Source organism: Periplaneta americana, chromosome 16 (genome assembly GCF_040183065.1).
Source record: "Periplaneta americana isolate PAMFEO1 chromosome 16, P.americana_PAMFEO1_priV1, whole genome shotgun sequence".
NCBI classification, from domain to species: Eukaryota; Metazoa; Arthropoda; class Insecta; order Blattodea; family Blattidae; genus Periplaneta; species Periplaneta americana.
Window position 1 is genome coordinate 77,284,385 of NC_091132.1, and position 12,937 is coordinate 77,297,321.

The 12,937-nt window shown below is 36.5% G+C and overlaps 1 long non-coding RNA gene across 1 annotated transcript in view; it reads left to right on the forward strand.

Annotated features, from left to right (window-relative positions):
* Positions 1–12,937, forward strand: part of LOC138716499 (uncharacterized) — a 190,459-nt gene that overhangs the window by 171,246 nt on the left and 6,276 nt on the right. Inside the window, exon 2 of the long non-coding RNA XR_011336676.1 lies at positions 7,595–7,746. This is a non-coding gene — a long non-coding RNA (uncharacterized lncRNA). The remainder of the gene's footprint in view (positions 1–7,594; positions 7,747–12,937) is intronic.

A 12,937-nucleotide genomic window follows, 5' to 3' on the forward strand; every position in this document is an offset into this window, starting at 1 on the left:
TCAATGGGACTAGGAGACATGGCTGTGCACAACTTCTAATCACTAAATCTCTTCGCAGTGCCTATGAAGGGAAGGCATAATTATGTCACTGTTGACAGTGATTCGTCTGTCGGATGAGGACGTTAAGCCTGGCGCCCCCTTGGTGCTATTGGACAGGAGTAGGCTACGTGCCGGCACCAGGTTTCCCCTTCTCCCTTCCTCACCATCATCAACCTCACCCATTCCCTACACTACACTTACACGAACACTTAACATACACTCACCCTAGTACACGACATAACTCTTCAACAGATACACATCATGCAAAATGTGGCCCGCCGATATGGTGTGCAATTTGAAAATGGGTCACAGTCCTGCCATCTATCCGCAGTATGCGGAACCCGAATCACGCAAAGTGAAGTGGATAGTCATTAGATACACATATTTCAGTATTTTCATAGTACATGCTCGATACATTTTGTTTTATGTGTTGCTGTTTCTTCTCCAAAATGGCTGTTACTTTTAATTCTTGCATAATTTCATTATTTGGTTTAAAATTTAAGAAATTGTATCCTGCTGTTCGTGTCATAAATTTCATCTCGACAGATTCTATCTGGATTTTTTTATTCTCAAATTATCTAAATTTGACTCGTGTATAATTAGCATAGGAAGGAATAGAGTGCTGCGCAGTTTTAACCATACTTGAACTCTTTCGTTCATTGTTGAGTTAAAAATAATATTAGAAATTCCTGAATCTGAAATTTTAAAATTTTCTTGTATCTTCTACATTATATTTTCGTATTATATTAAACTTCGTAGGTAGTTAAATATGTTTAAATTTACGCCAGTTCTCTGCAACATTTCCAAAATATAAATTTAGTTTGCTAGTGGAGTATAATTATGATTCCATTTTATTAAGTAAAGTGTAATAAATTCACGGTTTTATAATACCTGCGCCATAATAATTGGATCGTTGAATAAATAATAAGTGTCGTTTTCAGTAAAACTGCATATTTAATACTCCACCTCAAATTCATTATAACAACGTAACGCAATAACAACAAAGTAATAATTGAACTTATTAAAGTAAACTACTATAATATTCATCAGAATGTATTTCCTTCGTAGATAATTTTGGTGTTAATACTGTATGTTTTCTTTTTTCGGTTTTTACCTCAAATATTATTACGTAAAACTTCGGTGTATGTGTGGTTATTTGTGTTATAATTTTGAAGATCTATGAATTGTAAAATAAAAAATGCTTGTACATTCATGACCGGAAATCCTGAAAAGCTGATCTAAAGAGAATAATACATGTGTAATTTTCTTCAAAACTTCAAAAGGAAAAAGTAATGTAAATTCATGTAAAATATATGTCAGTTAATAAAATTACTTTTGGGATTTCATTTGCTTCTACCGTATTAGGCTGTGTCTGTTTTATTTCATTCACTATAATTCGGTCTGTGTCGTGTACAAGCCTACTTTTCCAATACTACCCTAAGAGAAGACTCGGTATTATTTATAAGATCTGAAAATAGCCAATTGTGTCTGTATAATAGTGAAGTTTTTTTTTTTTTTTTTTCAATTATTGTGCATAATACTTTTGAAGTTGTTAAATTTTTGTTTTATGCTCTTCACTTATTTTGTAATTTCATCATGAATCTTAATTTTCGTTCATTAAGTAATTCTTTTTTTAATGGCATGACCTTTATCTCCACAGTATTAAGTTTACATTATAATAATTCATATACACTAACACATTGAGGTCATAATATGTTGCTATTTGCAAGTCGTCTTCAATTATGTCGTGAAGATACATTAATCATTAGTGAAAAAGTCGTGCTTAAAACTCAGGAAGAGGTTTTAAAATTCTTACAAATTACTATTATTATTACTCTTTCTTCATTCCCCCACCCCTTTTCCCCCTCATTCTTCATCCTTCTACTTACAAGCAAACATTTTGATGCGGGCAAATAAAAAAGTTATATTTTTCTTCCACCATGTTAATAATGTCAAAAGAAGTGCTAATATAAATTTTTGCCACTCGACCGCAATTACGAGGCCGTCCAGAATGTGATTTTCCCTGGGCCCGTTTACAGAAAAAAAGAACAATTACATGGAAATATTTATTGAAATAGATGAAGCAATTGTTACGTAATTTGTCAACATATCCCCCACTGGAATTGAGAAATTTGTCATATCATGGGATCAGTTTTTGTATCCTTGTATCGTAGAAGTCAGCCGCCTAGGATCTGAACCAGCATTTGACAGCCGTCTGCACCTCTCTGTCGATCCCATGATATGACAAATGTCTCAGTTCCTGTGGGGAACATGTTGAAAAATAACTCAACAATTGCCGTGACTGTCCCAATAAATTTTTCCAATGAAATTGTGTTTTATTTCAGTAAACGGCTCCTGGCGAACTTATTTTTAAGGCTCTCGTAATTGCGGTCGAGTGGCCAAAATTTGTATAAACACTTCTTTTGACATTATGAACATGGTGAAAGAAAAAAAAACTTAACTTTTTTATCTGCTCCCATCATAATGTTTGTTTGTTAGAGCATGAAACAGGTCTTCGGGCGGGCCTACAATAGCTAAGTGCGAGAGCTTGTCATACTGCGAATTGTGTGTTCCATCCAATGTACTTTAGTTTCCCTTGACTTTACAAATTTCATTCTACTATTTTTTTCATTTCAGCTTACCTCTCTACTATTTAATTTCACGAAAAGAAAAGAAAGAAAACTGGATAACTTCCAAGCATTGACGATTACTAATAGTGACGTCTAAACTGCTTTCTTTGTTTGGCTTTCATGATTGTAGATCGATAAGCAAAATAAGATATGTCTTACGGTATGACCATAGTCTAGTATATACAGTCACAAAGCATGAGTTATGAGGGAGCTAGGAACAATAGACTGTGCCGGTACTATTTCGCATTGTCTGTAATGAGGCGATATTAGCGATCCTAGTGGTTAGGAACTATCTATGTATGCGTATTTACTACGTATTGAGCTTCGTGACTGTATACAGCCTACTAGACTGTGGTAATACCACAGTCTAGTATATGCAGTCGCGAAGCTCAATACGTAGTAAATATGCAAACATTAGTTAGTTGCTCACCACTAGGATCGCTAATATCGCCTCATTACAGGCAATGCAAAGTAGTGCCGTCACAGTCTATTGTTTCTAGCACCCTCAAAACTAAAGCTTCGTGACTGTATATAGTAGACTGTGGTAATACCCAAACTCATCCATTTGGGAATCTTCTGTGGATGTGGCGACCATGAGAGAATTGTCTTAGCCACTTTTGTGATATCTCCGCCCATTCTGTTATTTCTTTATTTTCATGCTTCTTTCAGAGAAGATAATGGATCAAAGCGGTCAAAGTACCAAAGGACTTAAATTCGCCTCCTCTGAAATGAAAAAAAAAATATATATATATATATATATATATATATATATATATATATACTTATGCGTGTAGCCTCTACTCTCGGAAGAAACGAAACTTCTTAAGCTGTAAATGTATAGTAATCTTTTGAAATGTTCATGCAATGACAAACGATAAATTAGGGTTAAATTCAAAACTTTTATAATTAATAGATATATTGTTCAGAATTGAAAGTGAAAAAATTGGTTTATGATAACCGAAGTAAGTTATGAGAAATAAAGCACACAAAACTAAATTTGTTGTTTATAAGTTCCTTTTAAAATATTTGATGAGCACTTCAGATTAAAATGTTTTATATAATGATGAAGTGTAATTTAATTCTAAATCATTGACACCAGTTGAATCAGGTATTGCACTCGTTTGTTCGTTAAATGTTGACTGTGTAAGAACGTCGAGATGTTTTGTAACTGAACAGCAGTAGAGAGGTTAGAAAATGCCTTTTTCCTTGCCCTGCATTCTCTCGCTTGCTTCAGTCTACCATTCCTCGTTTTCGGTTTATTTGCACACTTTATTTTTCTTGTCACGCTCTCGTTTCGTTGAGTCTATTATATCGATATATTATCTATTAAAAACCTCCTCAGATAATAATTCCACATCCAAGTTTCGGCTGTATAACGTCACAACACTACACAGAAGACGCATTGTCTGGCGATAGCTCCATTCTCACCAACTTATAAATTAATTTGTGTAAATTGGTGCAAAACCGCAAATATATACAACTTTATTTAAGCAAAAACATAGAAATGAGGCCTATGCAATCCCGTAACGCCAACACAAGAGTCCTTTTAAAACTATCTTCACAGAATTGTATTTCACACCATACGACCCTATCGAAAGAACTTCACCTCAAAAAATTATTTAGATTTTCCAGGTGACTGTATTCAGATCAATCTTTTCGGTATTTCACCTTGTGCTGGAATTTAACATCTCCAACGTTATACTATAATATAAGAATATTTATGTTATATGTTCAGTCGAAATGACTTACCAATATTTAAAAACAACAACAAATATTTATAAATATAAATAATTCATTGAAGTTAAAAGATTTAGTGCTAACGTTTCCACCTATTTGGTATCTTCAGGCGTATATTCGAAATATCTCGTGTGATACATTAATTTTACTGTGATTAGAATAACCATTAAGTATATACATAAACAATCTTAAAATAAACATATTAAAACATATATACAAATTAAATAAAAAAATAACAATTCAGTTAATTTTTTGTTTTTAATTAATTTATTTGTGTGATGGTTAAAAACAAATGAATATTCATATCTACTTTAAAGGAGCAGTCCGCGATAAAATTAAGTTGGGTTTAATCAAACACGTTTTTCAATCTAAGTAGAATGTAATTTGCAGCATGTCAATGCGAGGCATGGTTCTTGAGTTACTGACTCCGCACAAATACTTATGACGTTACAGCCACTGAACTGGTGTGATTGCATAATAGACCGAGAACATCGGCGAGTTTCATCTGATTCCGAGAACACTGCACATGAAACAGAAAGTAAATAGGAAGTCAAAAAGTGTTTTTTTTTTTATTCTGGTCAGCGTTACAAATTTTGTTTTTCTTCTGTAATTTTTGTCATTCCTCTTTTACAAATATTTGGTAGAAACAATAGGACCATTGCTGAAAGTTAATGCAGTGTGCTAGAATGCCCGTAATTGGGAGTGGAAGTCCGAACAGAGGTGAAGCATAGCAGTGAGTTCTGCGTTATACTTGTGCGATATAAGATACAAATATTTTGAAAATTTTTCAAAAACTTTACAACTATGTTTCATCGGCAAGACAACATTTTATAAAATAATTTCAAAATTCGTAGAATCAACAGTCAGATGTACTTATTTTCAGATTCATGAACAACTTATCAATTCCCTAAAAGATAAAAACGTGCGAATCGCGGTGATGCCAATTTGACTCACCTAGTTACAGTGCAAAATATGTGGCTTACAGTGTAATGGACCTCGATTCAGATAAGATTATAGACTTCGTAGTTCTGCAAAAAGGTCTAATTGTAGGCGAAACAGCATGCGAAAAAGTTCTAGATCGCCTAAAAGACAAAATGAACATTACCCTCTTTCTATCGGACCGCCATAGAGGAATTAGGAAATTGATAAGGACCAAATATGAATGGATGGGCTATCAATTTGACATTTGGCAATGGCAAAAAGCTTAAAGCCGCCGCACAAATATGGAAAGAGACCATCATAAATCACCTATGTGGTCTTGTGCTACATGTGAAGGTGATTCTGACGACTTAGAAGACAGATTCATTTCTGTATTAAATCATGTTTGTAATATACACGAATGGGGAGAAACAGAGACATAATAAAAAATGTTCACACATTCACCCATACAATAGTGAGAGGGAAAGGATCGAACCTGGATCCAGCGATTACAATGCTCTGAAAAAAGTTGTATGTAACCCTGCCCTTTTAAAAGACCTAAATCAGACTAATCAATTTTGTCACACTAGCAAATTTGAATAACACCATAACGAGAGATGGCTTTACACTCCTAAGAGAAAACACTTTCCATATGATGGAATGGTAACATGAACTGTGATTGCGATAATGGACCATAATTACAACGTGAAAAGAGATCTAACTGGCTCCAGACTCCAGTACTCTAAAGCCACTAAACGATGGGTGGAAGACAAAACATACAGCTGGAAGAAAAATGCGTGGAGAGAAGATACTATACAGAAAAATGTCTTGGAAGTAGTTCTGGTTATCAACTGCCGCAATTCGATGATCCACATGTTTTAGAGGTTCCCCCAAACATAGCTTCGTGCCTAAACCGTGTGACTCAACAACTATGACGCAATAGAATAATATAAACCATGTACTAATTTATTGTTGACGTGAGATAAACACGTATTTGCAGTCCATTCATAATGAATATTTCACGTCTCACATACCTTCACTCACTCAGTGAAGGCGTTGAATTAGGTTATAATGGATCGACATATTAAACCAAGTTGTTCTAATCATTATAAATACGAAATTCAAAATGGGTAAATTATTATTATTATTATTATTATTATTATTATTATTATTACAGTATATGCATGTGATAGGTCCTAAGTGTATTAATAATAACAGACTGTAACGTATATATATATATATATATATATATATATATATATATATATATATATATATATATTTACTCGTTCTACGCTGTATGTCAAACAGAACTACAACGCAGTCTTATGAAGCGATCAGTGGTTATGACGTCAGAGCTTGCAGTAAGACCTTTAATATTTCGCAAACTAAAAGGCGTAGAGCGATGCGACAAACGCCGTTAATCCAAGGATTACTTTGGTAAACATCCTATAATATAATCGAAATATGGAATTTTATCGCGGACTGCTCCTTTAATTTATAACAATAATTAAAACAACTATTAACACACAAAAAATTAAAATTATGAACATTAAAACAGGCTCAAATTATCTATATGTTACCCTGTGTTCAAAATTAATTACTTCTGAATATATCTTATTACTGTATTGAACATGATCATATATGTGTTTTACAAATTAATGGTTTGTGTCGTTATGTGTGTATTATATCAAGCATTTATTATTAAAATTATAACTATATTGAAGTGATGAAATCTTGTAGTTCATGTTAATTTCAATAGTAAACTTCATTTAAGTAAACTTCAATTTAAATTGCAAAGTAGATTGTAGGTATAAGTTTTGAATTACCTGAATACTATCACAATGTTTTGTAAGATCTCCAACGTTTCATAACTGCACACATGTTCCATCTTTAGAGGAAATTAGTACAACCTGATGGGTCATCTGCTCTCTTGGACCTATTATGATTGATTACTTCAAGTAACTGGCCCATCAAGTAGTACTGACTTGCCCTGAAGATGCACATTCGAAACGATGGAGAGATTAAGTTTCAGCACACGGTGGAATTTCCAAAGTCTACTTCTGAAAAACAATTATTTCCTGCACATTTACGAGCATACCTCCCAACCTTCTTGAAATTCCTAAGCTATTCTTTCTCGTATTTGTCCCTGTGATAAATCATGAACAAAACCACCACTGTAAGCAGCACAGGGAAAATGCAATAGGAAGGTACTCACACATTATCTATCGGAAGGAGATTAACTATATGAATGATCTACTGGTTTACAGATATCTGAGGATTAAAGGTGCCTTCGAGAGTTACACTTGGAGACTGGGAGTGGGAAGACAGCAGCGGCCGTAGAGCGCCTAAGAAGAAGAAGAAGAAGAAGAAGAAGAAGAAGAAGCGTAATCTTTGATTTCTTTTCAAGAATGAACACGAGGTCAGTTAAATTCAAATCTTCAGTTCTAATGCTTGAACTACATTATAGAAGTAAAAAACAAAAAGTTCTACATAAATAGAATAATAATGATTTTCTTATTTTGAAGTGTTTAATTTTAATCGAAATACATTGAGCTGATTGTTGTAAAATTCTAAAAAACACATGTTGAAGCTCATTATCTTAGCACTGTTGATCGCTGGAACTAAATTAACTGTACCAGAAATTATGGTGAAACCAACTCAGGACTGAGGAAGATTGATCTTGTTTGTTTTGGCAAAACGGTACCTACTTTGGACAGTTCTGAAAGAGAAAGTATTCACAAATATCTAGGACCTGAATGTGTAAGAACTCTATAAAAGTTCGATCGCTTCAACTGTCTACAACTCTCTGGGTTACAACCTTCTGAGACTCGATTTCAAGTCCAGTTATACATACAAATACGAAGACTTCTGTGCTGCCAAGACGCAGTATTACAGAGTGCCTTGACAAATACAATAAAAGATAAAGTAAAAGGCACATGACTAGAGTAAATGCATCTCATTTCAAAACTGTTTATAAGGAAGTTGTATCGACTGTTCTGTAAATAATATACAGAAGTACCGCAGATAGTTTTGTTACTCATTTACTTATACATTTATTTAAGGGAAGTGGACTGTGAATACATAGAGCTACTAAATACTGTATTACGGTAAAACGTGCAGTAACAATTTTCTTAATATCTGCCTAATATTTATGTTAGATAAACACAAGTTCAGCTGTGAATCTTTAAAAACGCCGAGTTAAATGCGTATGATGCTGCAATGTTCTGACAGAGACACTGTATATTAAAGTAGCTAAGTGTAAATTAGGACAGGAATCTCTTTTCTATCTTGAAATTTTTACTCACTGTTATATTAACAGTTTTACTCTCAGACTTTATTCCTAATATACTACGCTCATTGTCAGACTTCACTCCTAACATATTACATTCAGACTTTACTCCTAACCTATTACCCTTTACTACTAAAATGTTACGCTCATTGTCAGACTTTACTCCTAATCTATTAAGCTCAATTTTACTCCTAACATATTGCGCTCAGGCTTTACTCCTAACACATTACGCTCAGACTTCATTCCTAACACATGACGTTCAGACTTCACTCCTAACACGTTACGCTCAGACTTTACTCCCAACACCTCGCTCAGACTTTACTCTTAACACGTAATGCTCAGACTTCATTCCTAACACCTTACGCTCAGACTTTACTCCTAACACCTTGCTCAGGCTTTACTCCTAACACATTACACTCAGAATTTACTTCTAATATATTACGCTCAGATTTTAGTCCCAACATATTACTCTCAAGACATTACTCCTAACAATTTACGCTCATTGTCAAACTTCACTCTTAATATATTACGCTCAGAATTTAGTTCTAACACATTACGTTCAGACTTTACTCCTAACACATTACGCTGAGACTTTACTCCTAACATACTACGCTTAGACTATATTCCTAATATATTACGCCTAATCTTCAGGTGCCAAATAAAGATCTGTGCTTAAAGAAAAGCCGAATGATAAGCCTAAATATTTGTTGCCATTTTCATCAGAAATTTCAAGGACGACAAACGTGGTGAAAGATGAATTCAGTGAGTCACTTATGGTCAGTGGTTTCATGAAACATGTCAAGGCCTTTCAAAACAGAGTGCTGCAGAACAGCGCTTACAACCGGTTTATATTCGACCGGTTGAAGATCAACCGGCGAGGTTGGACATTCGTTCGAATATCCGGCCTTGAAGCAGCTGCTCCTGGCTAGACAGAATCACAGATATAGAGGACAGAATACCAAGCGCACCATACAGGAACTCTGATTACATTTTGTAACTACACAAATGGAGTAACAATTGAAGGAAATTTACCTTTCCTAATTAAAAACAGGGTTAGCTTAAAATTCTTAGGAAATTATTTGGGGCTAAGAGGGAGAACGGAGAAATGGAGAAAGTTACACAACGCAGATGCCTGCATTGTATTCTTCACCTGATATACGAGGCGCATCCAGAAAGTAAGTTCCCTATTAAAAAAGAAAGAACACACACTTTCAGGAAAACATTTATTGGCAACAGGTACAGCAATGTTTCAGCTATTTTTCAACATAGCCACCATCAGAATTGAGACACTTATCGTATCGTGGGATCAACTTTTGTATCCCTCTGTCGTAGAACTCTACCGCCAGTGAATGGAACCAGCGTGTGACAGACGTCTTCAGCTCTTCGTCGTTGCCAAAACGCTCACCGGAGGACAGGAATTTCTTGAGGTGCAAGAAAACGTGAAAATCGCTGGGAGCAAGATCCGGACTGTAGGGGGATGATGAAACAACTCCCAGCCAAATTCCGTCAAAACAGCTGCTGTGCGCCGAGCCGTATGTGGACGAGCATTGTCATGGAGGAGCACAACACCTGCAGTAAGCATTCCACGCCTCTTGTTTTGAATGGCACGTCACAATTTTCGCAGTGTTTCACAGTAACGGTAAGCGTTCACTGTTTCACCTCTTGGAAGGAAATCAATGAGCAGAATGCCCTTCCTGTCCCAGAACACCGTGCACATCACTTTCCGTACCGACAGCGTCTGTTTGAATTTCGTCCTGACCGGAGATCCACTATGCCGCCAATGCATTGACCGCTGCTTGGTTTCCGGGGTGAAGTGCGAAATCCAAGTCTCATCACCCATGACGACCCTGTCGAGGAAGTCGTCGCTGTCATCGTGATACCGTTGCAGAAATGTCAGTGCTGCTCCTAAACGTTGCATTTTGTGTTCGGGTGTCAGGTTTTTTGGCACCCATCTAGCACACACTTTTTTGAACAGCAGGTGCTTAGTGACAATCTCATGCAACAAGGATCGCGATATCTGCGGAAAATGGCTGCTCAGCTCCGTAATCGTGAAGCGACGGTTCTCCATGATGCACTGCCGCACCAGCTCAACACGATCATCATTGATGAGGGACGGTCGTCGACTGCGCTCTTCATCATGGACACTTTGACGACCTTCGGAAAACTGCCTACACCAGCGACGCACCATCTGCTTACTCATGATGTTCGGCCCATAGACCTGACAGAGCTGCCGATGAATTTCATTTGGCGCAATGCTTTGTGCATTAAAAACTTTATCACCGACCGAACCTCGCAGGCGGCGAGAGAAGGAATAAGAGCTTCCATTTCGGACCACTAGTGCCACGCTACTGGCACCAGGCGGAACCTGTCCGGCTGGCATATGATTGATACGTCATAGATCTGTTACGCATGTGCAATTGACATGGCTAATTACGTTTACTTTCAAGGGGAAAAAATCGGGAAACTTACTTTCTGGATGCACCTTGTAATTAGGAACATTAAATCCAGACGTTTGAGATGGGCAAGGCATGTAGCACGTATGGGCGAATCCAGAAATGCATATAGAATGTTATTTGGGAGGCCGGAGGGAAAAAGACCTTTGAGGAGGCCGAGACGTATATGGGAGGATAATATTAAAATGGATATGAAGGAAGTGGGATATTATGATAGAGAGTGGTTTGCCATTGTAACGTTCATACTCTAAACTCAAAATACATAGGCTACCTCTGAAAGAGTAGTTGTTAATATAGCCTTTGTCTTTTAATTATTCTAAGTGGATGTCTTATTATTTCAGTAATAAATCTTTTTAGGGAAATAACAAGTTATTAACAAAAATAAAAGCACTGTCAATTCTAATGATTGTAGTTTCATGATGCGTGCTTCAATCAATGAGAAGAAAGGAATAAATATCATTTGAAAGGTACACGATGATAATCGCGTTCTTGCAACGATTCTTGGAACTCTTGGATTGCTCAATATTACCTGTCGTTCATGATCCAGAGCCGTCCAACCGAGTGAGACTCGGACATTCGTTAAACCGAAAGTTGGACTAATTCGCAAGATGGAAGTGCTTCGCATACTGTCTACAGCGCCAGGTGTTCAGTAGCAATCTGTCTGTTTTATCTTTCGTGACCAGTTATGCAGGACTCTAATGGCTAACTTAGCCGAATTTAAAGAAAGCAATGACAATTTTTCCCGAGACAGTTTGTGGATTGCTGCTCAACTTGTCTTACCTTCTACCGCGAGACGGAAGAGCTTCGCATAGTGTCTATAGCGCCAGGCGTTCAGTAACAATCTGTCTTTTCTATCTTTCTTAACCGGTTATGCAAGACTCTATTTCAAAATACCGAAAGAACCTCAATTGTTTGGGCTGTAAGTGTGAATCTTACTGAGGAATTAAAAATTTGATTGAATATCCCTAAATACACTCAGGGACAAAAAAAGCGGACACTTCTATATTTGCTTGTATTTTGTTGCCAATTATTTCAAAATGAAACAAAATCCATTTAAACAAAATAATGTTTCATTTAGCACCTTATATGACAACATTTGAAAAAAAAAATCTCTGATGAGAAAATTTACAAAAAAATTACAAAGGGCGTATAACTATGGCATCGTTTGGTCTAACTGTTTTTTTCATGCTATGGTGCCTTAAACATTAAAAACTCTTTTTAGTAACGGGTAGTACCCCCTCTGGCTTGAATAACTGCATCCACACGTCTTGGAATGCCCTCAATTTGGTTAGCAATGTCTTCTTGAGGAATAAGTTCCCATTCTTCGCCAAGTGCTCGCCTCAACTCTTGTAACGATTCTGGTCTCGGTCGTCTATTCTTAACACGCCGTCCCAGCATGTCCCACACGTCGTGCTCAATTGGGTTCATGTCTGGACTCCTTGCTGGCCATGGAAGAACATGGATTCCCACTTCTTGAAGATAATCTCCGACCGCATGGGCAATATGCGGCCGTGCATTATCATGCATTAAAACAAAATTATCGCCTATAAATTGGCCAAATGGCACAACACGATCAGCCAAACATTCATTTATATACCTATCAGCTGTTAGTCTTCCATTTTCAACAAAAACCAACTCTGTACGAGCATCCGTACACACTCCTGCCCAAATCATCATTCCACAACCTCCATACGGCACATTTTCGGAAATGCAACACTGTGAAAATCATTCTCCCCTCCTTCTCCAAACTCTTTCACGTCCATCAGGTGAGCACAGATTGAAACGGGACTCATCGGTGAACAGAACACAGCTCCACTGTCCATTTCTCCAATCCCTGTGATCATTTGCAAAACGTAGTCGTTCAACTC